This window comes from Mastigoproctus giganteus, chromosome 1 (assembly GCF_048544385.1).
Source record: "Mastigoproctus giganteus isolate SK-2022 chromosome 1, ASM4854438v1, whole genome shotgun sequence".
In the NCBI taxonomy this organism is placed as follows: Eukaryota; Metazoa; Arthropoda; class Arachnida; order Uropygi; family Thelyphonidae; genus Mastigoproctus; species Mastigoproctus giganteus.
In genome coordinates, this window is record NC_143575.1 from 87,454,022 (window position 1) to 87,480,950 (window position 26,929).

Below are 26,929 nucleotides of genomic sequence, written 5' to 3' on the forward strand. Positions count from 1 at the left end.
AATGAGAATGAAAGACAGAATGAACAGGCTGGGCACTGAATGAAAGAGTGAATTAGGAATTATGAAAAAAGGGAATAAATGTTAGTTTTGGTGAAAGAAGGAGTGACCCAGTATGAGGGAAAGAGAGTGAATGAGTGTTATGGTGGAGGGGAATGAGTTGAAGAGTAAATGTAATTGGCCGAAAGAATACAAAGTTAATAACAACTCGTACCACTTTATATATACTAACAAACATTTACTAAAAACACAAACACTGCATTCTCCTCTGGCCTGCAAAAAACTTGCGGCTTGGCCTGCACCACAACTGAAGAATAAGTTGAGGTGCCCAGAGAGGGCAGCGCAGAAAGCAAGAGTCGAACAAATGAAATGAATGCCAGAAGAATGAATGAGAGTGTAAGTGTGTGAGAAAAAGAACACAAACCATAAATGTTACAGTTAAGTTTCAACCCTAGTTTCAATCATTTCTATTCTTACTTATTTAACTATTGTGCATTAGTATTAAATTTCCGTTACACACCATTTCATCTCCACCTTCTGGTTTGTGAAAAAAAAAAGATGAGTGGGTGAAGAAAAAAAGAAAATATATATAGTCTAACAGAAAAGAAATATATTATAAAATATAAGAAAAAAGTATAAAAATAGAATGCAAGTAGGGTGAGAATGCAGATTATGAATGAAATAAACCTGTCTCTCCCACTCCCCACTGTCAGCGAACATATCCTACCACCGGAGTGGGATGGGCAGTTTGACCATCCTACCGGACTCGACACAACACGCCATTTGGCGATCTGAACTGGATATTCAAACCCAGTTCCCTTTAAAACCCCAACGCCAAGCAGGGAGGAGACGGATCTCTGTCTCCTCTTTGGGGATGCCTACTCTATCGTCTCCATCCTTTTACCTGTTTCCCCCAATCTTTAGTCTACCCCCACTTTAACTAAACCGACCGAGTACACTCCATTAACAATGCCGCCAAATTCTAATCAACGTCTAAATTCAACCGCTGTCTCGAAAATCTCTTTTGGCCTTTCCAAATTCTAGTGTTCAACCCCCCTCTCCCTTTTTTTTTTTATAAATAGGCCTTGTCACTGAAATCCTTGGAAATTGGGTGGTGGAGCCTGCCAGAGTACTTAAATAATCTACTGGGTGCCTGACCTGCCGCCTCTTGGCAAAGTGTGGGCAACAGTGGGTCCCAATAGGAGCCCAACGGCTAAATGGTCAGAGAAACAACAGAATGTAACACTACACGACATTCCACTCCCGCACACTTTTTAAATCTCTGGCCTCCACAGAGTTCTGTGTCACAAAAACAGAGTACACAACGCGGAGATAGGGGAAATCCCTGGTGCCGTCAGAGAATTAACACACTTTACACTTTAACTTTATTGTACAACTCGTCAGACCTGGGTTCAAATATCCCTCAAGAGGGGAGGAATTTTTATTTACTTTTTGATAGTTTTTCTTCCCGGAAACTTGCTTATTTCATCCAGCAAAACTGGCACCTTGGTGGCTTTAGAGTAAAGACCAAAAACACACGACTCGCAATGTTCAGTTCCATCCCGATCACAGAAAGGAACAGCATCACACAGTCGTGGAAATAGCTCTCTCTTTCAAACTTCTTTTTTTATTGCTTTCTTAAGATAGTCTAGTTGGCTTCCTTACTCAATCTTTTCCTTTATTTTCCCTCTAAGTCCCAGTGTATCTCGCGTGAAATCCTCACCGATTTACTGGGAGGATTTCGTTTCTGTGAGTAACAGTTCTCATCGACTCCTAACAGTAGCAATGAAAGATGGACGATCAAATAAACATTTCCCATCTCGCCCTTTATATAAGTAGTCACCTGGCTTTATATTCGTGCAATAATCGCCCATGGCTGTTGTATTATGTGCAACCGGCACATTGTCATTGTCATCTCGCTTGACATCTTAATTATTACACCAAACGTTACAGCTTCTCCGACGATTGTAATACCCTCAATAAATTTCTCCCGCGGAATTAATTTCGAAGCAGCTGTCAAGTGCATATCGGCCTGTGCGCTACTTTCTGTTAAGGTTACATTTAACGCTAATATTCCTTGCCACGCGAAGTGATATCGTGAGTGGATACCATTTCGAATATATGGTCGAGAACTGTCCTCCTTTGTGAACTCTCACATCTCTCGACGCCAGTGGGATCGTTCTGGTTGTGTGATTTATCCCACGGTGGGATTTATGTTGGCTTGTATGCGCGGCATCTTGTATCGAACAAAGTTTAATTAATTATTTAGCAGTAGAGAAGAAATTGGTCACCACTAGACTCTCAGAACGTGTAGTTCTAAATGGAAACAGAAAGCTGAATTAGAACTAGTTAATTCTACAAGTTTTTCTTGTCTTTGGGACACTTTCTTTGATTCACCAGTAAAGTAAACTAACAGAAGCAGTTGACTAATTTCGTAGACAAAATTGATCTTTCTTCTTCTTCAAGAGGAGTGTTTCCATTTACAATGGGTTTCCTCAGCCTACAAGGTATTTTTGGTAGGAATTTTTTCTCGCCATAAAGTGCGATTCAAGATATCTTGGTCGGTTAAGCTTCGAGCTGTCATGCACTCCCGTACTCCATCCATCCATGTCCTCCTAGGTCTTCCTCTTCTCCTTCTTCCAGGAGGAATCCATTCCAGGATAGCCTTTGGATATCTGGTTTCTAAAATTGATATTTTCTTTGTTAAATTCTGAAACTCGAAATTAGGATTGAATTTGCCCCACAAGAATTATAAGAAATAACCGGTAAAGAATATAAACCGAAAGGACAAATCGACCAAGATCAGAGCAAACAGTTTGGTTTTCTTCCGTATTTTTGGCTTTTTAAAGTTGTCCTGACTTTGGTTCATTATGTTGAAAAATGGGTCGTTTAGCTTTTGAATTTGTACCGAGTCCACCAATAGAAGATAAGCTATTACCTGCCTGTCAGTTGACATTGGACATAAGGGTGGGGTTTACCGCGTAGACAAGTAAACAAATAGATGGTACTACCAGCAGAACACTTGCACTCTCTCTCTCTCTCTCTCTCTCTCTCTCTCTCTCTCTCTCTCTCTCTCTTGGCTCTACTGGAAATGGATTATCCAATTTTGTCAAACATGACTATGAATATTGAGCTTCGTTGTGCAACATCATTCTCGTGCTACTACGCATTTAATATATTTTCTTAACCCTTATGAAAAGATTATTTAAGTAGATGAATAAAAATATTGACTATGAGGCAATTATTTGTGAAAATTATTCGATATAATTGAAGGTGGCATCATTTCTCACGTGGACACGAGAATTTTCTACACGGTTTGGAAATCACATTGGGATAGGATCGTACTGAACGTCAGTTCAGCTATTCCCCTTTACAATCGACTTGAGATAAGCCGAAGATGTATTACCTTCATTAACAACCCATGTGGATATTGTAAACCTTCCCATATTAATTAATCCTGGCGGTTTCAGGAAGAACTACGCTTAAATTAATACTTAACTTAATCAAACTCTCATGAAAATTAATTTGCTCTCAATCTGCGTTTCGCTAAAATACATTTTGCGTATTTATAACCATTTTAGAAACAATCTAATCATCATAATAATGTTTTGAAATTGCATTTATAATGAATATCCTAAATAAATTAGTTTAATAATTCTTGTGTTTTACAATATGGCAATTGCTGAATTCCTTTTTTACTATTACGATATGCACTCGTTGGAAAACTTGCCTTTTCTGTTTATGTATTTCCTGAACTTTAAAGCCAATGAGAACAAGTTTATTTCGGTTTTTCAGCCTTAATCCTATTCGTATTATAAAAGTTCTATAGGCTTAAAACACCTTTAACAATCGGTGTCATCTTAAAACTGTTTCATTGAATAATTATTTTAATAAACAACCAGTACATTGGTTGTTTTAGGAAAACAACTAGTATACTGAATGTTTTCCTTAATTAATAGTACAACATTTTATAAGCGCGACTCATCTGGAGAAACAGGCAAACCGATTCCATCCAATTTAGAGACGCAATATACTGAAGCCACGTATCCTTAGCTGCCTCGGCTCTTAATATAAAGCAACACAACATTGTAGAATCCTGCTGTTCTTGATGTCACGGGGATAAAAAGCCTGATTTGAATCTCGTCAATGACGCGAGAAACTTGAGGGAGAAGGGTTCACTCTGTGGCTGAGTTCGCCAGTCTCGGGGATAGATAACAGGGTTTTTTCTCCCGGAAGGTCGAGTTTTTCTCCATCAAAACAGGCAACCCGAACAGAGAGCATACTCACAATTTACAGATATAATACACACTGGTAAAAAGGTAAAGTGCAGCCATTATCAACTCACTGCAGGATGGAAGCCTCCTCAACAATTCATGCTGAGGGAAATAGACCATAATCTGCCACTCTGGTCCAGTGCAGGTTGGCAGATCGACCGTATTCAGCAGTCAGGGGCTTGAACCCCGGTCTACTCAAAGAGCGTGTGCTACTTCACTCCCGCTCCTGACCACTCGGCTACGGAGGCCTTTAGATAAGGTAATTCTCAACCATATGGTAGATTCTCCCAACAATCAATTACTCAATGGCTGAAAGCAAAATTTCGCTCATTTGTCTTGCAGCCATCCTTTTTCAATCTACAAGTTTATGTCTCCTTGTATGCTTTGTCTGAGAAAGAATTTGAATACATCATTAAGTATACTCAAACCATTTAAAGCCTAAGGCGCATTTAGGGCTAGAGCCTCAAGCTGCGAACAAATTTGGACTATGTATATATAAAGTGCTTTAGCATCATAATACACAGCCATTTCTGAATAAACAGAAAATTTTTAAGGTGGCATCGTTTTAGGTTATATCTCATATTGTGAATACCTTCACAACTAGTGCGCCTTAGTCTAAATACATCATACACCATCAGGCATCTCTCATATTGTGGAGTTATACTTCATAACTGTTTTTGCCATCATTGCCTCACCTGGGTACCTACCCACTCACCGAAGAAGGGCCAAATAGCACTGAAACGGTGCCATCTGGGTGGTGGTACCTATCTGAGAATAAGTAACATTAGTCTTCTCCTTAGGTGAAGCGTTACTTATTCGAAGTAGTGCAATATCATGGCAACTCGTTGTGAAGGTATTCACAATATGAGATATAACCTAAAATGATGCCGCCTTAAAAATTTTCTGTTTATTCAGAAATGGCTGTGTATTATAATGCTAAAGCACTTTATATATATATAGACCATTTAAAGCCTTAAACATTTCAATCAGGTCTCTTCGCAACTGCTTAGTATCCGAGCGCTGCAGTTTGCAGAACTGAAGTGTTTTGTGGTAAGAGCATCTCTTTATGTTCTTGACTATTCTGCTCCCGTTCTAAGAGACCCATACATTTCTTAAATGAGACTTCTAGATCTGTATTCAGTACTCAAGTGGCCTAGACATTGTCTTATACAACAGGATAATCATCTCCTTATCCCTGCAGAAAAAAAAAATTGCTGTATATCATTGAAAAAAACCCATGAGCTGTCCCGTCAGACTGTCTGCACTGCTCAGAGAACTTCATATCTGGCTTAAGAATTACCTCCCCCCCCCCGATAGCTTTCATTTTCCACTACCCTGAGTGTAATACCACACAGTTGGTACGTTACTCTGGGGGTTACTGCTACCCATATGCAGTACTTTTCATTTGTCAATGTTAAACTTCAGTTGCCATTTCTCAGGCCATCGACCCAATTTTCCTAGATCTTGTTGCAGTTGCACACCCTGATGACTGTCGTTAACCACCCTGCCAACGTTTGTATAATCTGAAAACTTGGACATTAAGTATGATATGCTTTCATCAATATCACTGATGAATATAAGAAACAACGATGGGCCCAACAATGAATCCTGGTGGACTCCACTAATAACAATAGTCCACGAATAGCAGTGACCACTGATTATCACTCTGTCTTTTCCCACTCAACCAACACTTTAACCATAAAATTAACTTGCCGTCAATGCCATGCTGCTCCTATTTGCACCAATCCTTGTGGAACATAGTGAAAACCTTTACTAAAATATAAATATTTGATATCAAAATTATTATTGATGTAATTCCGGTGTTCCCATCCCTAAGAATTTCAAGCATGAATACAGATGAAAAATATTTATTTAGTTTGTTGACAACCTGAACAGGATCATCAATAGTTATGCCATTCATATCTAGTGGACCAATGTTGTTCATCCATTTCTGTCTAATGTTAACTTAAACAAAGAATTCTTTGCTACTTTTCATTGCATTTTTAGCAAAGAACTTCTCATAATCTCTCTCTCTTAGTTCGTCTAACTCTCTTATCAATCTGATTGCAGATTAGTTTGTAGTTGATGTAGGATTCCATACCCGCTGATAATTTGTTTGATGTATTGTGAAAGGAGAAAATCAGACAGTAACTATCGGATAAATTGATACTTTTGAAATCTTGCAGTGTGCTCCAGTCAGATAATTTCAGGTGATGGCAATCGCTGCAAGATGTACGAGTAATAACGTACAACAGTAAGTTATTAAAATTGAAGGACTAGTAAGATAGCAACTGTGATATTAATTATACGGTGAAAATGTCTTATGTAATTTATGCAATTATGTAGTTAATCTTGTATAATTAATTTATCAGTCGCTTGCAGCGATTTTCATCAGCCAAGTTTATCTGTCGCAATAACTGCAAGCTTTGAGAAGTGGAAGTTTCCCATATCAGCTCCTTTAAGAAGCACAGATGAATATTGAAGCATGTGGAGGGTAGAATTGGAACCCAGATCGAATGAAAGCTTCTTTTTTGGGGGAAGCGAGTCTGGCCTTTTATTTTTTGAAAATCAGGGTGCTACGTGTGACATAAGACATTGGTTTTCGATTATAAAATATAATAAAATTAAAATTAAAACTAAAATATGAAATATAAGATTATAAAATATTCCCTGCTTGGAGTATTTGTAATCTTTGTCATCCTGATTCAAGGAATACCCTCCTAATATAGGCCTAGTTTAGAAGAAATGGCAATTAATACAAATACCAAATAATATAAATTTATAAAATCGCTAATGAACTCAAATTTGGCGGTGTTCCCTCAACGATAGGTCAAATTACGTGAAATATCACCACAGACGAAGACCAAAACCAATTTAGCCAGTAGGAAGCGCACATGTCCAACAATTGGTGTCCAAATAGTCGTCCAAATCTCTTCAACGTCTGTACCGTTATTTCTCTTTATTTTAAGATTATTATTTTTTCTAATATGAATTGGCATCTTTTGTTTTAAAATTTTTGTTAAAAGCGTAAGGAAACTGTTCCTGAAGCTCTAAGTAGAAAATTCCATTCGTACTAAGACAGTTCTCGATGAAAGTGATCGGTCCTCAAGCCTTAAAATCAACATACCTCTCTATCAACCACTTCCCTTTATTTCTACATCATTCAGTTTGTTTTCCAATCAAATGGTACCATCTTAACTCTGGTTTAAAGTGGAATTGAAGGAATGGACAATTTATCTTCAGATGGGTGTAGTTGTTAAGGTATTAATCAACTCAAGGATGCACACGTATGCGCCAGTGATTAATGCAATTGTGAATGATCCATTTTGCACTACTGTAAATGTGCATTATGTCAAGTAATAGAGTAAATTCAAATGAACTGGGCTCACTTAGATTAATGAATGTCCTGTGGACAGTAGTTAAGCACTCTAATAAGTAAGGTCGAAGTCCCTGATATTCTCTAATCAGTAGAAGATAGGATAGGTGTTCCTATCGTGACCTTGCTCACGATATAATGCTAGCTGAACCATGCAGCATCAGTTGATATACGACGTGCACTTTACCGAACAATTTATATCTCCTAGAGAAGGATTTATTGTCATGCATGCAATTGTTTGAGTAACTCTGGCAGAATAAACAATTCTCACTTGGAAAATATATTCGTAATTTATGGGAGACGACTATAAATATCTTAGACTGGTGTAGCTTTCTACTTTTTACGTATTGGGACTTTGATAGCTCACACTAATTTATTAATATCGTGTTGTCTTCAGGGAAATTGGTTTAAGTTAATTCGAAGATATTTCCAGAAAGTTTTAGCTTTTAAAACGAGCCAAATGGTACCTTTTACCATTAATGGTACCTAGAAGGAATTCTGGAGACATTAATGCCATTAGAACGTTAATCGAAGACACAGGTTTAATTCCCAAGACACGCTTGTAAATCTTTAAATGTGAACAATGGTTTACATCTGTGTATTAGACATGATGATGATGGACGAATATTACTTCTAATTTAATTTTAGGAAATTTGAAACTGATACAGATTCTTCTAGCACGTACCGCATTTGTTATTCCTCCAGAATTTGGTATGCAGTGTTGATTTGAAGAGTGAATGTTTCCAAATTTAATTTCGATTTCAGAGGTATTTCAATTTTATAGAATACGAATTACAAAGCTGATATTTCTCTTCGTTTATTAAATTGGGCTATAAAATTAATGGTTGATTATAAAATAAGAAAATTCTGCTAGTCCTTGAAGAATTTTGAATTACTGACTTCACTATAGTTATGTACAAGATTAGCAATTAAATATAGTGATAAATCGTATTAAAAATTCTCGCTCCAGTGCAGAACTTGAACTGCACTGGTGGACAAAAAGTAAGGTAACTGTCACAAAAAAAACTTTTCGTTTAAATTTTTATACAGAGATTCTGTTTATTATTTTTTATATTCTTCTTACAAAAGTTAAATCGCTTCTTACAGTTCTTACATTGTTGTCTCATACTCAATACGAAGGTGTCCCCCAACGAAGAAAGCAACAAATCCTCCTCAAAATCTGGTTCTACAGAAAGAATCCATCCGAAGATAAATTGGCGATTCCTTTCTTAGCAGGCCGATCAAAATTGCCTCCAGATCATTCCATTCTTAGAATACAGCTTGAAATCTCTGAATATAACAGAACTGAGCTCTGTGTGCACACATTTTGTCACCTGTAAGTAGAAAATTAGGAGAAAAAGCCACTCATAACAGTCACATCTCGTAAAAGGTTCTCTTTTCGGTACCTCTGGGCAATCGGGTATTTTGGTCTTCATTCAATCATGAAGAGGCATATACCCATCAATGTTGTTTGAAATCTAGAGCACGTTATCCTGTTCCCTGCTATTACATGGCAGTATTAGGTTCGCTGTGGTCTATTTCTCTCAACATGAATTGTTGAGGAGGCTTCCATCCTACAGTGTATTGATAATGGCTACAGTTTACCCGCTTTTTACCTTTTTATTAGGTTCGTTGTTGTGTTCAACTCGCATTATGTTTTGTTGTTGTAGTTGGGTTTTAGGAGCATTAGCGACTGAGGCCATATTGCTCGGTATTTGCCGTCTGTAAATTGTATGTGTTCTGTGGTCAGTTTTCTGTTTGATGAAAGAAAATTAAGAGTTTCCGAGAGATAAAACCATTCTACCCTTGCCTGAACTAACTGAACCACGTTGTGCAAAAGGCCCATGAAAATTCCTCACGTCATTGATAGGATTCGGTCTTTCCTACCCGATGTGGGGAGGACGGTAATTCTACAGACTGTGCTACACACGAGGCTCGAATTATGTTTGGAGATTGTATGAATTGAGACAGAAACCAATTAAGGTGGTTTCTCCGATGGTGTGGGGAGGAATAAGAGGAACGCAGATCATCAGTATTGTGATATAGGGACTATTTTACTCATTCATACGATTTCTCCCTGTAATCATTCCATTGAGTAATTTATTCTACCTAATCATTGAAGCAAGATATCAGCCGTTATGGGCCGAGAGTTCCATTGCTAGCACAAAAGTCCATCGAAAAAAAGGGAATTTTTATGGTCTTTTTTCACGCCTCAGCCGAACTATTTAGTGTCGGACAAGAGTCGCATGGTTTATATACCGGAAATCCAGATGATTTTTCGTCCAGAAATTCAACTTCCGGAAATTCAGGCAAACCAACTGAGCGATACGCAATAGCAGACATTATTCTGACTCCTCTTCGCGTCAGCTGCTACCCACACTCAGAAACAACAACTTCGGTTGAGATAACGTCCGGATTGCTTTTTATTGATCTCTTGGCAGTAATTTTCCCTCCCTAGAAATTGCTTCAAAAATTGGTCTCACACCATCTTTTGAGATACATTAAGCTGTCTTCCATAACAATTCTTCGGCTTCTAGGCTTCGCACAGCTATCCATCATAGAAGTTCTTTCAAAACGATAGCTTACTGTATACAGGTTAAATCACAGATCGGCATGGCTGAAGCCATGAAATGGCTCGATTGGTGGCAAGCAGCTTTTAATAAATTTTACTAATATATCTCGGCTATTTTAAGCCAGAACAATATGTATATCGGTTCATAAACGCAGGTGGAAGATATGAGTCCATATAACCTCTTCAAACACCTAACACAACTAAGTTCACGTACCTTCAGGACCCTAACGAGGGCCTTGAAGGTATGTGAAGCTACATGGTGTAATATATCATTATGTGTACATGATGGTATATTGCAATAAAAGCAATTATAGGTTTCAAATTCTATTTAAAGTTTTACGTTTCAATAAAAATTTCGATTTGAATTTTTTAAAATGTAGAAATCCGGTTTATCCGATATATTTGACAACGAAATAAACTGGAGATGCCATTCAGCATTTTGTTATTATAATAACATTGGTTTTAATGATTTTTAAACGTAACATGCGATATGGCATTTAACTGGCTACTATAAATACTCCAGCAGCACACTCTCTTCTTGGTACTTTTTCTTATATCTTTCATTTCCTTCGTACGTCGATAATTTCAGCCTTTGACCTTCTGCTTGTGTAGTTCTGCTCGGCTCATCTAACGTAAGAAATATATTGAGTATCAGAAAAAATAAGTTGCGTCTATATTTCACTGGGTTCTGTAGAGGCTGAGTCGATACGAAGCCCAAAAATCGTTAGGTGGTAGAAGGAAAATCAGCTTTCCTATTTACTGAAAGGGAAGTAGAAGAAACAGCAGAGTGTATGAGTAGAATTACGATGGTGGTAATGCTAGAAAACAATGAGATCTCACACCGTGTGATGGCTTCGTAATGTGAATTTTACACCAATAATGTCCATCATCCTTTCCAAGAAGCATTTATGGCAATGGCTTTGCCAGTATTGGAAGCACATTAACAGGTATCCTGCGTCATAAAGATACGAGGATGTCCACGCTTTGTTTGCTGTTCCACAATATACAAGAACTAATGACCCTTTCGATAGCCATTTAGATTGAAGGTATGGAAAGCAGTTTTAATATTCAAATAATTTATATGGATGGCACTTAAATATGCTTGTTCAAATAACCGTACACTGCCATTAATCCTTATAAGTTTTAATAGTTCTTCGGTAGTTATTAATTACACATAAAAATTATACTGCTTAATTATGGAAAGCAAATACCTTTAAGTAATTAAGGTAATTCGATAAATTTTTCTTTTGCTAGATGATATTCTAAGATTAATGTATTATAATTATTAGATTAATCGGCTTTTCTAAGGTAAATTCTTAAAATTAATGCAATAATTAGTATATATATAACGCGGGGCATTTTTCACTTTTATTTGTGACATCCTGTTTTCAAATTCACAATTTTAAAAATTTTATAATGAATTTATTTTCTTCTTCTTCTTCTTCTTGGATTTCAACAGTTATCCTCGACCTAACTGTATTTATTTTTATGTTTTAATTTTGTTCCTCCACTCTTTTCTGTCCTCCCAGTCCCCATTCTTCAATTTCCTCTTTTCCATAACCGCCCTCGCTCCCTCCATCCATGTGCTTCAGGGTCTTCCTCTCTTTTTTTCTTCTAAGGAGTATCCATTCCATTGCCTTCGTAACTAGCCTCTCTTCTCCCGATTCTCATAACATGTCCATACCATTCTAATCTTTTCTGTCTATGATGTTTTTTTTGAGCGTCCATTACTTTCCTTATGTCTTCATTCTTGATTCTTTCCAATTTAGACCTTCGTGCTGATCTTCTCCAAAAATCCATTTTGACAGATAGTAATGTCTTATTTTGCCTTTCCTTTATAGTCCAAACCTCAGATCCATATAATAGGATACTCTGGAAAATTTCATTGTACATTGATCCTTTGGTTTTTGGAAGAATATTATTGCTCCATAATACTGGGTTCAACATTCCCAAGACCTTTCTTCCCTCATTAATTGTTCTTGCAATCTCACCTTCAGATGAGCCATCCATCTGCACAATAGCTCCTAGATTTTTAAACTGCTTCACATTCTTTATATATATTCCATTAATATTCAAAATGTCCCCTATCGAATTCATATATTCCGTCTTATTGAAGTTTATTGTCAAACTCCATATTTTATATTGTTCCAGTAGCTTTCTACACAATAGTCAGCATCCTCCACATCCTGCACGATCAATGCCTCCTCATCTGCAAACAAAAGATTTGAAAGGTGACTGTTTTGATCCACACCTAAACCTATCGGTCAGCATCTTTGGGACCAAGCCTCCAGAATCACTTTCAGGTACAACTTGAATAAGGTGAGGGATAAGCACCCCTGTAGCTTAATAAATTAATTTAATTTTAATCTAAATTAAAATTTTAATTTAGATTCAAATTAGGAAATTTAAAAAATCTCTGAATCATTTTTATTTAATTTTAAAAAAAATTAAAATAAAATTTTTCACCGTAAATTACTCAAACATAAATGCTCCTATCACTCGTTGTTTCTAAACTTGTCAGAATTCTGCAATATAACGAAATGTGTTGTCAAACAAAGTTGCCAAAACAGCTGCGCAGGATGGTCAGTGGAAAGGCGCAAGGATATAGAAGAGAGACTTTCAGCACGATCACTGTTTGCAGGTCATTGCAATGGGATGGTTTTCATAAAGGAACTGTAGCACATTAATCCATCTTCGCAAAAGTGAGCCTTCAGTCAGTTTAATCTTCTTCACTTCAGTCGTCTCCAATTCAGTCTACTCCAGTTTGATGGAAGAATCTGTATATGGCAACAGTCGGGAAAATGCGTCCATTCGAATTGTAAAATACAGTGGTGGCGCTCAGTTTCACAGTACTTTTGATGACGTAGTGCATATTTGATAGAAAATATGGTTTCCATTCATATACGTGAAATGTTTCTCCTTTCGCATCTTTTATGTTTCATATCTGTTCCATGTTCCATAGATCGTTGAAACTGGAGATGAGAACTAAAATCAAGTTGATCTTTTTCTACGATGGTGGAATCGATAACTAAAACTCGAAAGTCAGTACGTGAGCAAACACGATGGAATAAAAGATGACATAAGGGACAAAAAAAGTTAAAGCTTCATTACTAGGTCCGCCTGAAGTATTTATGAACTCGTTTTATTTTTGATAACTTCTACCATTGCTAGCAATGTCTAGACTACAGACAGTTCGTTTAAACTCGGGAAATTCATCAACGAACTGACAATAATAGCTGTTACTTGCGCACTCGGAAGTTCTTGTAAACAAATCAAAATGCTATCAAAAGAAATTTATTGAAGTGTCCCAACTTCCACAATGAGACATATAAAGCACCTTAATTACGGATAATTGTAGTTGTTGACATTCTGAGATAATGAAGAGTATGTCAATGGCAGAATTCCGTTGTAAGAATAAGACTGAATGGACTGATGACACGAATTAGCATAATTAATGTTGTAATGACCATGCAGACTTCTTTCAATAACATCTACCTCAAGAGTATTCACCAGAGATATGGCATAACCAATTTTCAGTTCGATTCCTTCGTTACACGCATGTCTGCAAGCCTAGCAACACACGACACATATGTCATTGTCAGACAGTTGAATATTACTTCACTCCAAGACAGTTTTAGGTTATCTCAGATTCGTTAATTAGCTTTATATTTTTATGAAAGTACCCGCAGACGTATTTTCGAAGTTTTATTCATATCCTATCGAGTATTATGTCCCTGATTACGAAAACAGCCAGTGAATAGATGAGTGGGATTTCTGAAAGAATGATAAAATCTTGTCTGGTCGCGGTTTCTCAATTTCGCTAACGCAATTTGCAGATCTTTATTAAAATTTTGTTTTCAAGAATTGGACTGAACCTTTTCAGTTCCCTAGAATTGGTCTCAGGGTACAGCAGTTATATTAAGGAAAATATCACAGTGCATCTGATATGGTCCTTTATAATTAAATAAGTACAGTCATCTTATAAGCATAGTCCTTTCATGGTCCTCCCGTTTTTCTTGTAATTGGTCAATCCAATTCTAACTAAAAATTCGCTATAGTGTCATGCACGCTATCAAACTTCGGTCTGGTCAATCTGACTTGGGTGAGGACTCCATATTTCTTTTATCTTGAAGTTATTCATCCATAAAATTAAGCAAAGCGACTACAGAATAAACGCAATTTACAGACGCTATATGTTGAAACCTTTTGGCGTTAGTTTTATGCATCCGATCTTATCCTAAGAGACCTAATCGAACCGTTTTTGGTTAGATACTTAAAACCCTTTCCCAAAATTGGATTGACCAATTACAATTCGAAAGAATCTGTTTTTCTTGTAATTGGTCAATCCAATTCTAACTAAAAATTCGCCATAGTGTCATGTACACTATGAAACTTAATCAAGATCAAAACTGTTTTGAGTTACTCCATTTTTGTTTTATAAACGTACTTGCCTTTCCTTGTCCGGCCTGTTTTGCTTATAATACTACACGAAATGAATTAAAACGAATAAAAATTTAATGAGTTATGCGCTATACTTTTTGAATTTGGAATACACTCACAGCTTTTGCTCGTAAGCTCGAATTGGAGTTAAAATTCCAATATCAGAATTTGTTTAGGCCCCTATAAAAGTTAGAAAATATTCTTTTCGACTACTTTTCTTTTCCATCTTCCTCCTTCTCTTTATCCCTTATATTCTCAAGCTTCTTAGCAGTCTCTTTATAAGGAAGGATATTGACTTTCTTCCCTCTCCCTTTTTCTCCTCCCTGTCCCACCCCGTGACTGCCATCTGCCCTCGCTGATTTCTTGTTGTTTCGTACATCTCCTCGGCTTTCTCTCGTTCTTCGATTTCCATTCAGCTGCCTCTCCCTCCTAGGATTTTCGCTCTACTAATATATCTCTCTCTCTGTCTCTCTCATACGCATACACACGCAGCCAGTTATTTATTGTTTTCATATCTGGTTTTTACCTTGCTTTTCCCTCCCGCGTTCTCATTCTCTGCATGCCACTGCTTGTTTCTATTTCTCCTTATTACTAGCATAAGCTGGCAGGTTTTACTTTTAACTGTCTTGTTGTCTCCCTCTTTACTGTGCATCTTACTCGGTCGAGGTCCTTGGCCTCACTGAAACGATCGATACGGCACTGCTCTTCTTGTTTTCACCTTCGCATATCCGCAAGCTCCAACCCGATCCCTGTTCCCTGTTGCACAGAAGAAAATGGGAAACGAATTGACAAAAGGAAGTAAGATGATGATGACCCTACGAGTTCATTTACTTGATGTATTCTCAAATGATAAAGCGAAGGAGAGAGAGAGAGAGATTGAAATACGGTAGCGAAATATACAACAGTTGAGTTCAGGTGGAAAAGAAATTTAAAACCGTTTTTTGATTAGGAAACTTTCTTCGGCAAAAGGAAGAATTACTTAAAGAAATGGGTTGGGACGGACAAAGTAAGAAGACAGTCGGAGGAAGGAATGGGATTAATACGGTCAGTAATAGTGAAAACGACATACGCAGAGTTACTCATCGATCTCTTTGTGGCAGTCGGCTCGATGTGCGCAGTCTCCGTGATCTCCTTCCGCTTCTGTTCTTTCCTATCACACCATAGTTCCGTGTCGATCTCTGCCCTAAGGAGACATGGATGCACGCGGGAGCTGTAATTTCTACACCCGACCAAGGAAAATCGACGCTCACTGAAATGTGTGCTGTGGATGTGGCTCGTGCCTCTGTTGGAAGCAATGCTGCTGCTGCTGGTGGTACTGCTTGTGCTGGCGGATTTGCTGCGCATGCGTAAAGTGTTTTCATTGCAAGCCACTCGATGCAACCCAGTCGGAGGCCAGAACCCGGGAGCATGATCTACTCATACACGTGGGTCGAGGTGTACGACTACGTTCTGGAAGAAGACCCATCGGGTAGGTGGAAGAATAATTCTATTAGGGAAGTAGAACCCTACAGCGATGTTAGGGTAGTGGGGGGATAGCGAAAAAGCAGGTCAATAACTGCCATAAAATATCGGACATAACGCGTAGGGTATTTCATTGGATTTCTATCTAGGTATACAGGTGAACATGTCCAGACATAAAAAAGGTCCTAGAACTTTCTGTAGATAAAAATAAAGTTATTCGAGTAACTGTAATCTAGGGTTAAATTTTAAATATTTGATGAGGTATCCAATTATTTATTTAATTAGTGTTATTAGGAGAAATTCTGTTCAAAAGATAGTTTTTGTATGCTAGTCTGCCATATTATCTTTGCATTGTTTGCAAACAATGAACATTTTTCCTATTTCTCGCGCACATTTTAGATAATTGTTGCAAACAATAGAGATGTTATTACATTAAGGATAAAAACAATTGGGGTATTGTAATTCTGCATATTCGCATTTTAGGGAAGCAAACCAGATATTTCGAGAAAATCTACTTTTGACTAATTAAGGTGAGCAATTAGATAAGATTCTCCACTCTTTTAGTTATTAGGTGATTGGAGATTTTAATAACTAGTTTTAGATATAGAATATCGTTAATATTAAACTACGAACTGTATTTTATGAATCTTTCTGGTACCGAGAAGAGAGAAATTCAATATGGCAAGCAGTTATTTTAATGGTGTTTTCTAAAAGTTAGTTTCTTTGTCTTTAACTGATTAGAGTGTTTATTTATGGCGATAGGAATTATTGAAATATTTTAAAATGTTAATATATAATATTCGGTTCTTATAATTTTGCATTTGTGTACCGGTGTTCAGGGATGGTTAGAATTTATTTGGGAATTTTAAGACACTCAGTAGTTTCCTTATTATAATATATTTTCCTTTTTTTATTTTGAATTTTCGTGACAAAAGAAGAGTTCCCATCTTTCCAATATAACTTTAACGTTAATGCTAGCGCTTTTCACAATGGTTGACAGAAGATAAGTATCATATTTAATAATAATGAGATTGGTGATGATGCTGGGAATATTACATCTGGATTTCTGTTGCTTGTCGGATGTTAAAGAGCGAGAAATTGTAAAGTGGCCATTACTGTTAGTGTGTGAACCAACAACTGATATTAAGGTAGGTAATGAGAATTGCGGTATTGGATCAAGCCCATTTACTCTTTGTGTAGGAGAGAGGGAATGGACTTTATTATAATAGTTGTAATCTTGAAACAGAGAAATTATGTTTTTCAGTGTTTGCATCAGGGAAAAATTGAGACAAAAAATAGTGACAATGCGCATAGTTAAGAGGATTGGTTGGAATTTTCAGCCATCATCAGAATTCGAATTATATGTATGATATCAAGTCTCAGTGTGCGATCGAATTCGGTATTAAAATGAAGAATAGAGTACATATGTTTGTTTTTGTTATATGTAATTAGAATTGTTGATAAACATCCTTTATTTCCGTGAAGTGCAACTCAATATTGACCAAGCTCTATCTGATACTTTCCTCTATATTTTGATCACTCATGACTGTAAATGCTACTTCACTGCAATACATAGAAGCATTACAGGCGGCATCAATCTTCTGTTTAACAAAGCCGGTATCTGTTTTGAACCCAGTTTTCACGAGCTTTTTCTTCGCGTAATTCGAAGAATTGCCACAACCATTCTTCGGATGACAGATATAATTTGTAATCTTATATATTGTAGTAAAAGCTCCCTAATTCCCTTTCATTATCCCCTTACAGCGCACCAGACTGCTGTCTGCAGGTGCGTTACCACAAACATTTTTCCAATGTATACATGCCAGTAGTTGGATGATCCTTCAGTACAAACCTGATAAGAAAAATTAAACTGAAAAGACGATCCATGCAGCAGAAGCAGCTGTCTTTATTCCGATGAAAATGTATCGTCAAGGAGATTATCGATTGAAAAGGTGGTGAATATATTCTTTCGGAGAAAGATTCCCTTTCATCCTAAAAGTTGCGTGACGGGTGTAATCAAAGTTTAAATTTCAACCACAGAACAGGAAGACTGTAAACGATTGCTGTGGGTTCGGAATGACGACGGATCGTTATGCGGCTCAGAAAATTGAGGGAAGGAAGTGAAGAGAGGTGTAACCACTTTAAGAATCAGTCATTATTGCTAGGGAATAGAAGTGGCATGTAATGCGGCATCAGGTGGTTGGATATGTGATGAAGGCTAAATATTAGGTGCACAAGTTATTTTTCCATCGTATTTGTAACACCTGAAAGTTGTTTATGTATGAAGAGAAACGAGGTAGAGTTTTAATTTAATTTCTGCTTTGTGACTGTAAAGCGCCAACGATTTATACTTAAGTAAAATCAAATTATAACTACGCACTCTTCAAAAACATTCTGATGGTCTTGTTTATCATCTAGATCGAAGAAAAGACCGGTAGCAGCGGGTTGAAAACTAATTGAACTCATCATGTAAAGGAGGTGCAAGAGCTATTCATTAAAGCTTTTAGAAACACGATACAGATTTTCTTTAAGAAATGGTTCATTTAGTAATGATAATAATTGCTAACAGGTACGTAGAACGCGCCCGCTTTAATTACCTGTTATTAGGGGAAAGAAAATTAGTTTTGACTCGTATGAACGCCCAGTAATAACTTTAGTACCTGAGAATTGATTAAACGCTTTGTTGTATTATTTCGTCCTGAAAGGGAAGGCCAAATATCTCATTACAATGATTTTTGTTCAAATACAGAAGATTACGATTATCAGGAAGCCGGTCTTTGAGCAGTTTTAGTTTAAATCTTTAGATGGACTGTGTTTCTTCGCTTTGAGTTAAATATTAAGAGAATGCAAACTGCCAGCCAATAATTTCGCCAGACAGCAAGTAATATGTATGAGAAATATCCTCTAACAGCTGGACGTTTTTCTTTTACCAAGATGGATAATCAGAATTGAACTGAAGAAGGGCTGCTAATGATCCATTGTTCTGATTCTTTTATCAAAGTTGCGTTATTGTTCGTTATCGAAGTCAAGTTATGAAGATCCTCTGTAATTCAACTTGCTGAGCATTTTTCTCTCTTTAAAAAGTTGCCATAATTGGCACGATAATCGTTGGATTCCCTGTTTTTCTGATATCATTAGCATCAAATTACCTCCTTGGGGGCTTAAAAGTGTGAGATAATAAGTCTGGCAATGGAAAGATTGTGTACCCCATTCACCGAACATGTTCTTGATTGAACACATTGCAGTTATCTACCTTATGTAGCTGTCATTTGTCATCGTAGAAAACTGTTGGAGGTTATATAAAGCATGCTTTTTCACATCCTTATATTTTTTAACCTACTGTACAGAAATGAAAAGCCGTTTCTGGTGGGATTGCCGAGTGCACCCCTAAAGGGATGTTTTTATTTCTGTACAAGATGGCTGTCTGTGTAGAATAATTGTGTTTAAACTTCTTGAGAGAGGAATTCTAAGTTATCATGACAATATCATTTTCATTTCGATCCATCATACTGAAAAAGAATCGAAATAGACTCCCTGATTCACTATGTTGAAACAGTTTAAAAGTTGGTTCCATTGGTTCATATTAGAAGTTATTTTAATTGGATATATGCGGCTAATTATTCTGCTTCGAATAATAATTACGTTATCATTAAACGCTGTCTGTGGTTTCATATAAAGTCCCTATATTTTTAACTTACATTTTCTTAATTTAGTCTTTTCTGACACATTTGGCCACATTGTCATTATGGGTCAGAAGAATGCACAGTAGGAAGAAATAAAACCATCTGGATCGACTAAAATTAAAATGAATGAGAAGATTCGAAGTTTTTTCAAAGTGGGGCTACGCAGATCTCTTTAAATTTCACTTTTTATCCCAAGAAAACCGAAATTTAGAGATGGATTACACATAATTTATTTACATGCTGTGATAAATTTATGCTTCACAGATTATGGACAAATTCTGTAAGAGATTGATCGTTAGATCAGTTTATTCATTCTGAGTTTATTCAGGGATTAGGCACTAAATTAACTAACGATCAACCAAGGTGAACGTTACTTCATATAGCTCAGTCTAAGATAAACAAAATTTATCTTAGATTACTTACTGTAATCCCTATACAATAAATTATATAATTGTTATACTTTATACACCTACATTAAGTACATAAATAACAACTTAAACTACATACTGCATTCTTTATACCCAGAAAAGAAACGTGTTTATTTTTTTCTGACGTTTTTTCAACAAAAACTCAGAATCATCCATCGCAAGGTACAATAGAGATTTGATATTTTGGCAGGGCAGCTTTTCAGCGGATTTAATGCAGCAAATATTTAATACCGATCATCCTCCAGTGATATTGATAGCCAAACTAACTGTTTACAGTATTTCAGATTATTTGTATTATAGAGCTTAGATCGGAAAGAGCTATTCGTGTACATACCCTCCCACGCTAAGTTACTTAAGAACGCTCCATAAAAGAAAAAGAAATTGCACTCTGTGATATCTGCTGCACGTGAATTCTCAGGAGAGAATCAATATTTATGGGCACTGGATTTAATCAGAAGTGAGCAGACTGTGCCTAGGAATTTTTGCGTAGAACATTTTGCCTCGAACATTACACCTAATCCAAGTAGATATTCGTTTATCCTTGTCAAAAACGTTATTTTCTTTTGTAATTACCACACTTTTCGCTTTGGTTGGTCAACAATTAAAAAAGAATTCAGATTTAATGAATACTTGGACTATTTTATTCAGATGGAAGTCAGCAATTATAATATTTTACAATTTATCTTGTTTACTGTTATAGTACTGTTTTGATTATTTCAGTATAATGGTAAGTCATTGCACGACTTGCATCTTGAAGAGGAGATGGAATTTTGTTTTTTTTACAAGGGCTTTATCCAAAGTTTTCAACTAAAAGAGTGGTTATTCCTCATCTTGGATGCTTACATCGATATTTATTGATATTTCACAAGATTGATGAAAGAGAATGAGGAGTAATTTTTATACTCCTCATTGAGTGAGTGTGATCAGATTGATGTTTATTTATTAACTGAATCAAATGGAACAGAGGAATAGCAGATAAATGCTGTTTGATGAATAGGCAGTGAGAAATAAATTTGATGATATATATCAAGCTGGATATAGCGGAAGATATTTGTTTAAGAAAAAATATGAAGAATCAGTAATGGGTTTTTGATGCCGTTTGCAGAATTGTGAACCATGAAGTTGTCATTTAAAGCAAGGAGGGACGATCCTAAAAGTTGAGACAAAGTGATTCATGGTTTTCATTTAATTGAATTCGCTCTGGTCTTTGTGAAAAGTATTGTTCTTGTGGCTTCCAGATGATATACAATGATCAAAAACTGGCAGTATAAGTTGCTTGAAGAGAAGGATTTTATATTTTTTTTCATTCTTACAGGTCGATGAATAACACTTGAACCAAGTAGTTTGGATATCTGAGATATGAGGTTGATGTGACAGGTGGGAATGTTACATCAGTCTCGTATTTCTGTGGAACAAGAGAGAATCTCTAATGGAATAATGAGTGGAAAATATTGGCTGAATTGCACTATTGGAATGGAAGCGACATAATTTACATTTTAATCGAGAAACATGTTATTTTTATTGAGCCAAAGAGAAAGACATCGAGGATTGGTGTTCGTCACTATCAGTTAGAGAATTGATGACTGTAAATTTTAAGTTCAGCTGCATAAAAGTTATCTTAAAATGTTAAAGACTGAAATACAGTTGCATACTGAAGATTGAATCTCGAAGGACACCTTGTAAACAGTAAGCAGTGTATTGGTTTCTGTTATAACAAGACAGTAGACGATTACTAGATGGTGAGTTGAGCAGATATAAGGTAGGGACGCAGACCATAAGGTGAAATCTTGAAGATATCAATATGAATTGAGGGTCTTATGAATGCGAAATACCAAGAAATTGGAAATCTGTTTCACTCTTTTTAGTCTAATTATTTCATAATGAATGAGATAATAGGTCCAAATTTGAAAGAGGGGATTTTCTGGGGAGAAAGGGGCGGGAGAAAGAAAAGTTAAAAATAAAGAAAGTGAAGGGAAGAAGAAATGGATATGGATGACTATTGATTTAACGATTAAATTCGTATGAATTGGCGTTAGAGATTATTGAAGGAAAGGGTGGATGAGGTGGCAGGAACATGAGCAATAGTCTTTAATATTAGTTATGCCAAGGAAAAACTCGAAATAAAGTTCTACTCTTCTTATTGGTTGCTATAGAATCCAAATATTCACTATTAATAATTTTCTCCTACTCATTTTCACTCTAAATCCTCTCGTGACTAGTACAGTGATAACGATTGCTGTTCTTCTGCGTCACATTGATAAAGCATGGATTTGGATTCCATACGAATGGGGGAATATTAATAGGAGGGTTTTTTTTTCATACAGTGACCGTGTTATTTGGTCTCCTGCGAAGGCTGCATGGATTTTTTTATCAGGAAAACTAGGCTATCCTGTAACAGGGTAGCCTATACGCAATTTATGTACAGTACTGATGCCTCATAGCGTTAATCTAAAACTAGAAACAATAATCTGTCTAAAATTGTAAAAAATTATTAATGCACACATTTTTTCGATAAAGTCATGACTAGAATAAACGGAATATCCTGTAAAAATGTAGTTCTCAACCTCCGTTTTCGATTCCTTGTTTTCTTTCCATTAAGTTTTGTGTGGATTATTTCTGGAGTCAGATTCATTGCAACGGATTTTCAGCCGAAGTTAGCCTCATTTCATCTTCGTGAACCGATTTTTAAAGCAAACGTTTTTTCCTGTTTTGAACACCCAAGTTCATCTTTGTAAAGTATGACGCGAAGTTCGCAGTCACACACCCAGAAGTTCTTCACGTGTCAAGCCAAGAATTCCCTTCTCGATCGCTCTGCGGTTTTGTAAAGCTATGTACGGGTGATGCTCTCTAAAATCCGAAGTTGTGCGCTTTTATGTAAACCCCATCTTTGCAATTTTACATACGGGCACTTCTTAACTGCATATTCGGTTTGACTCGTAAATGCTGTTGGATCCTTTTGTATTCTGAAAAGAGCGATATCAAAGAAAGTGCTAGCGGAAAGTTCAGTCTTGCGTAAGCAATCAACAGATCTGTAAAATATCCCTTACTCAGTGTAGGCGTTAACGTGGTGGAAAATGGTGGAATTTGAGAGTTGGACTATAAATTACTTCTCGCTTCCTTAAAATAATTCAGCTGAAGAAAAACTTTTAACTGCTATATTACGAAGTATCAGTGTCCTAGTTTGTTTACAATTTATTCAACGTACAGTACTTTGAAAGGAAAGTCACTAAAGTGAAAATATATTTGCCTGGAGTCATCTCGATATTAATATAAAAGCCGAGGATAGAAGATATTTTTACTTCATCAAACACCAGCGAAACCGTGTTTGCCTTGACATTCTTAAGTGAAAAATGTCTTACGTGCAATCTATGTGAGACATTTTGCCTTAGCATCAGAAGGAGATTAGTTTTACCAAAGGAAATTTAACTTCCAGGAGCATGAATATTATAATTCCATATTTCTAAGTTACTTGTGATTCTCATAGTGGAATAAGTGTGCCATATCTGGCCACCAGAGACTGTTGAAGAATGTTAAAACAATTTCAAGTACCTGGACATTTTCTAAGCATAATATGCTGAGAAGAAGATCTTTACAAGCTATGGAAATAGTTTGATCAGCACAGTGAGTTGGTAAATGAAGTTGAATTGTGTTACGATAGGTGTCAGCTAAGGCCACGGGTGGAATAATTTATGGAAGAATGAACGATCCTCAATGGAGTGAAGTGAATGTAAAAAACATAAAACTTGAGAGTTTCTAAGTAAACTGCTTTCACACTTACTTTTAGTGTCTTGCTAACTGGAACGTAAAGACATCTGGGTGTTTAAAAGGTATGGGCAAAACACCGAACTTGGTAAACGTAAAAACTATGGAGAAGTAGCCTACCAAACTGCTGCTGACCCACCAGCTCGTATATGAGCTGGTGGGTCAGCAGCAGTTATATTCTGCTTAAAAGATTCTCTGTAACAGCTTGAAAATAAGTTTTGGTAGAAATGAATTCGATTTACTCAATTGGAAACAATAACAGGGTTGTTGAGATGTCATTCATTATCTTCTGTGAAGTCTGCTGGTTGTTTGATGGGGTTTAGTTCTTAGTGTAAGGGCACTGTATGAACAAATTCAGCACTGTCAGTTTGAGGGAATTTATGTATAGCTGGCGAATTTAATTTAAGAAAGCAGTAAATCTAGTAACAGTGTAAGAGGCCGTTAAAGGAGCATTGAAAGCTCGATTTCCACAACAGCCCTTGGAGAGAGATGGTTCCAATATCAGATAAGTTACAGCCACCACTGGATTTTATTATTTCTGAAAGATATGTACTTCTATCTCTCCCCTATAAAGCGCATTGATCTGCCAGGTATAGAACGAGAATGCGGATACTCTCTCTCTCTCTTTCAGTGAAAACAAATTCTCAGACGTCTGGTCGCGGTATAATGAAGCGCGTCTGAACCTGTCATACGTACTTCAATAATTTAGGATATTCTCCAATCCAGGAAAACTTCTCTAAGCAATTGCTTCGAATTTTGATGAAAGAGATCGAAGACTTTAATAATAGTTTCCAATTAGTGTTGGTTTATTTCTTTCTCGGATGTTGCGTTTATTTTATATCTCTGCTTATCTGTTTTATGGATACCTAACGCTTTGCTGATGTTTGTAAATTGGTATCTAGGAAAGAATGTGATTTAATATTTAAGAATCATACCTGATTTTGAAATTCTAAGGAGTTCTCTCTTTCATCAGCTAATGCAGGTTTCATATATTTCAAATTTTTGTGTTTATTTACTATTTAAATTTTTTTAAATATATTTGCTACTAATTTAAGGCAATTTACAACTTCAGATATTTTATCTGAAATATTTTGTATGTTTTATTAAATCTATCGGATAAATATGAGCATAGTTATGAGTATATAACACAATAGAAGTTTATTGTTTTCTTTTCAATACATTTTTAAATAGTTTTATTAGATAATTGACTAATTGTATCAGTATATAACGGTGTATAGATTTATAATGCTGAAACCAGCGTGGTTAATGATCGCAGTGCTCTCTCTTGAAGTTAAAAGATCAAATTAGTCTTAAGAATTTGAAACAAAAGTTGGAATTAATATATTCACCCTTCTTTGATATTAAAATTAACTAAACACACGTGTAAAAGCTTTATATTGTGCCTTCAGCATATATGAAGTAGCAGAGAATTAAGTATGAATTTTTCACCTTTCTTTAAATATCTTTCTTGGGAGATGAAATTGTATATTCTAATGTAGTATTTTATTATAAATATTCTTATTATTTTTCGCCTTCTAACCCATCCCCACAAACCATTCCCTCATCCCGAAAACGTATATCGGCACTAGCTTAACCCCACAATTGAAAATTTGAAGTGTTAATATTCATCTTGCATTGAGTTAATCGAATTCCCATCAAGTTGGAGTCAGACTGGTTTTCTGAAACCACGGAGAATCTAAAGAATCCAATTTAAGATACTGTACAACTAAGCTCACTATTCCCTCAGAGGCTTTTCTAAGTGTTTACAGAGAACTTTCCTGTGAGGTAGTTTTGCAGATCCTTCGATTAACTCTCCCTTGATATCTCAATGTTCCAGATCGTCCATTCTTTATTGTTTAATGACCGTGAGAAGGGGTTTTGCTTCACATAAATGCCCTCTTCGCGTAAATTATTGTTACATTTGCTACTCTAAAATTATTTCCCTTGCGATGTACCGATCAGCTGAACTATTCGCAAATTTCTCACACGCTTTCGTGTGCCTTAATTGCTCCCTCTCTGTTTTGTTTTAGTTCTCTTCCAATTATTAAACATTCCGAAAGAGTCGGCATTTCATTAATTATAAAAGCATTCCGAATGAGCATGATGGGTTTTTGAGCATTTGCAGTTTTTCCTCTTTCTCTTGTATACCTAAAACTTAGATTACAAAACAAGAAGAGATGGATATTGAATTTTAAGAAAACGCGCACGAATTGAATTGAGCATCATCTCCACCAACCCATCAGTGTCCTATTATTATAATCACGCATAGTGGCGATCCCAGGGACTATAGCTCCCCCTTATGATCAAAATAATGTGAATGTTTTACTGCAACATGTTGATTAAAGCTTAATGTTTCTACGATCTTCTTTAGCCTCCCTTTAGAAAATTGCTCCCACTGATGTTCCCTTATACTTATGGGAAAATAATTCTCCAACGAGAGGAGTACCGACTTCAGATTTCTTCAGAAGTGCTTTCTTTTTACTAGGCAGTGCTGTGACTAATTTAGGCTGGTCAGAATTTGTCAAAGAATAGCTATATATTCTAGGCGATATTTTTCCCAATTCCGTCGACGAATAAAATGTATTTGAACTCTTTCAGAACGACCCAAAATGCTTTACACTTTTTTTCTCCTAAGAACTTTGTAGTGTAGATTTTTATCTGAAAGATTCTTTTATTAGTATTACAATAGAAAATGTCTGGTGTCCCTATTGTCGAGTTTCTTTTTTCTATAGTGGTCTTCAGACAATCACCTTCTGTTAGATCGTTCTTCATGTATTGCAATTCTTCTTTTAGAATAGTTGTATTGTAAATATTGCATGCTCTATAGGCGAAAGCTGCACTGTATTATCAAAAAATCGGAACGCCTTCAACAAGAACTCTTTCTTTTGGTGCTGTAATTCTACTTGCTAATTAATTATATTTAAGTCTTCCTCTCT

General features: G+C 36.2%; 1 protein-coding gene across 2 annotated transcripts in view; it reads left to right on the forward strand.

Moving 5' to 3' along the window:
• The window catches only part of LOC150090971 (zinc finger CCCH domain-containing protein 10-like), a 1,521,236-nt gene that overhangs the window by 448,672 nt on the left and 1,045,635 nt on the right, over window positions 1-26,929 (forward strand). The gene's annotated exons all lie outside the window — the stretch shown is intronic.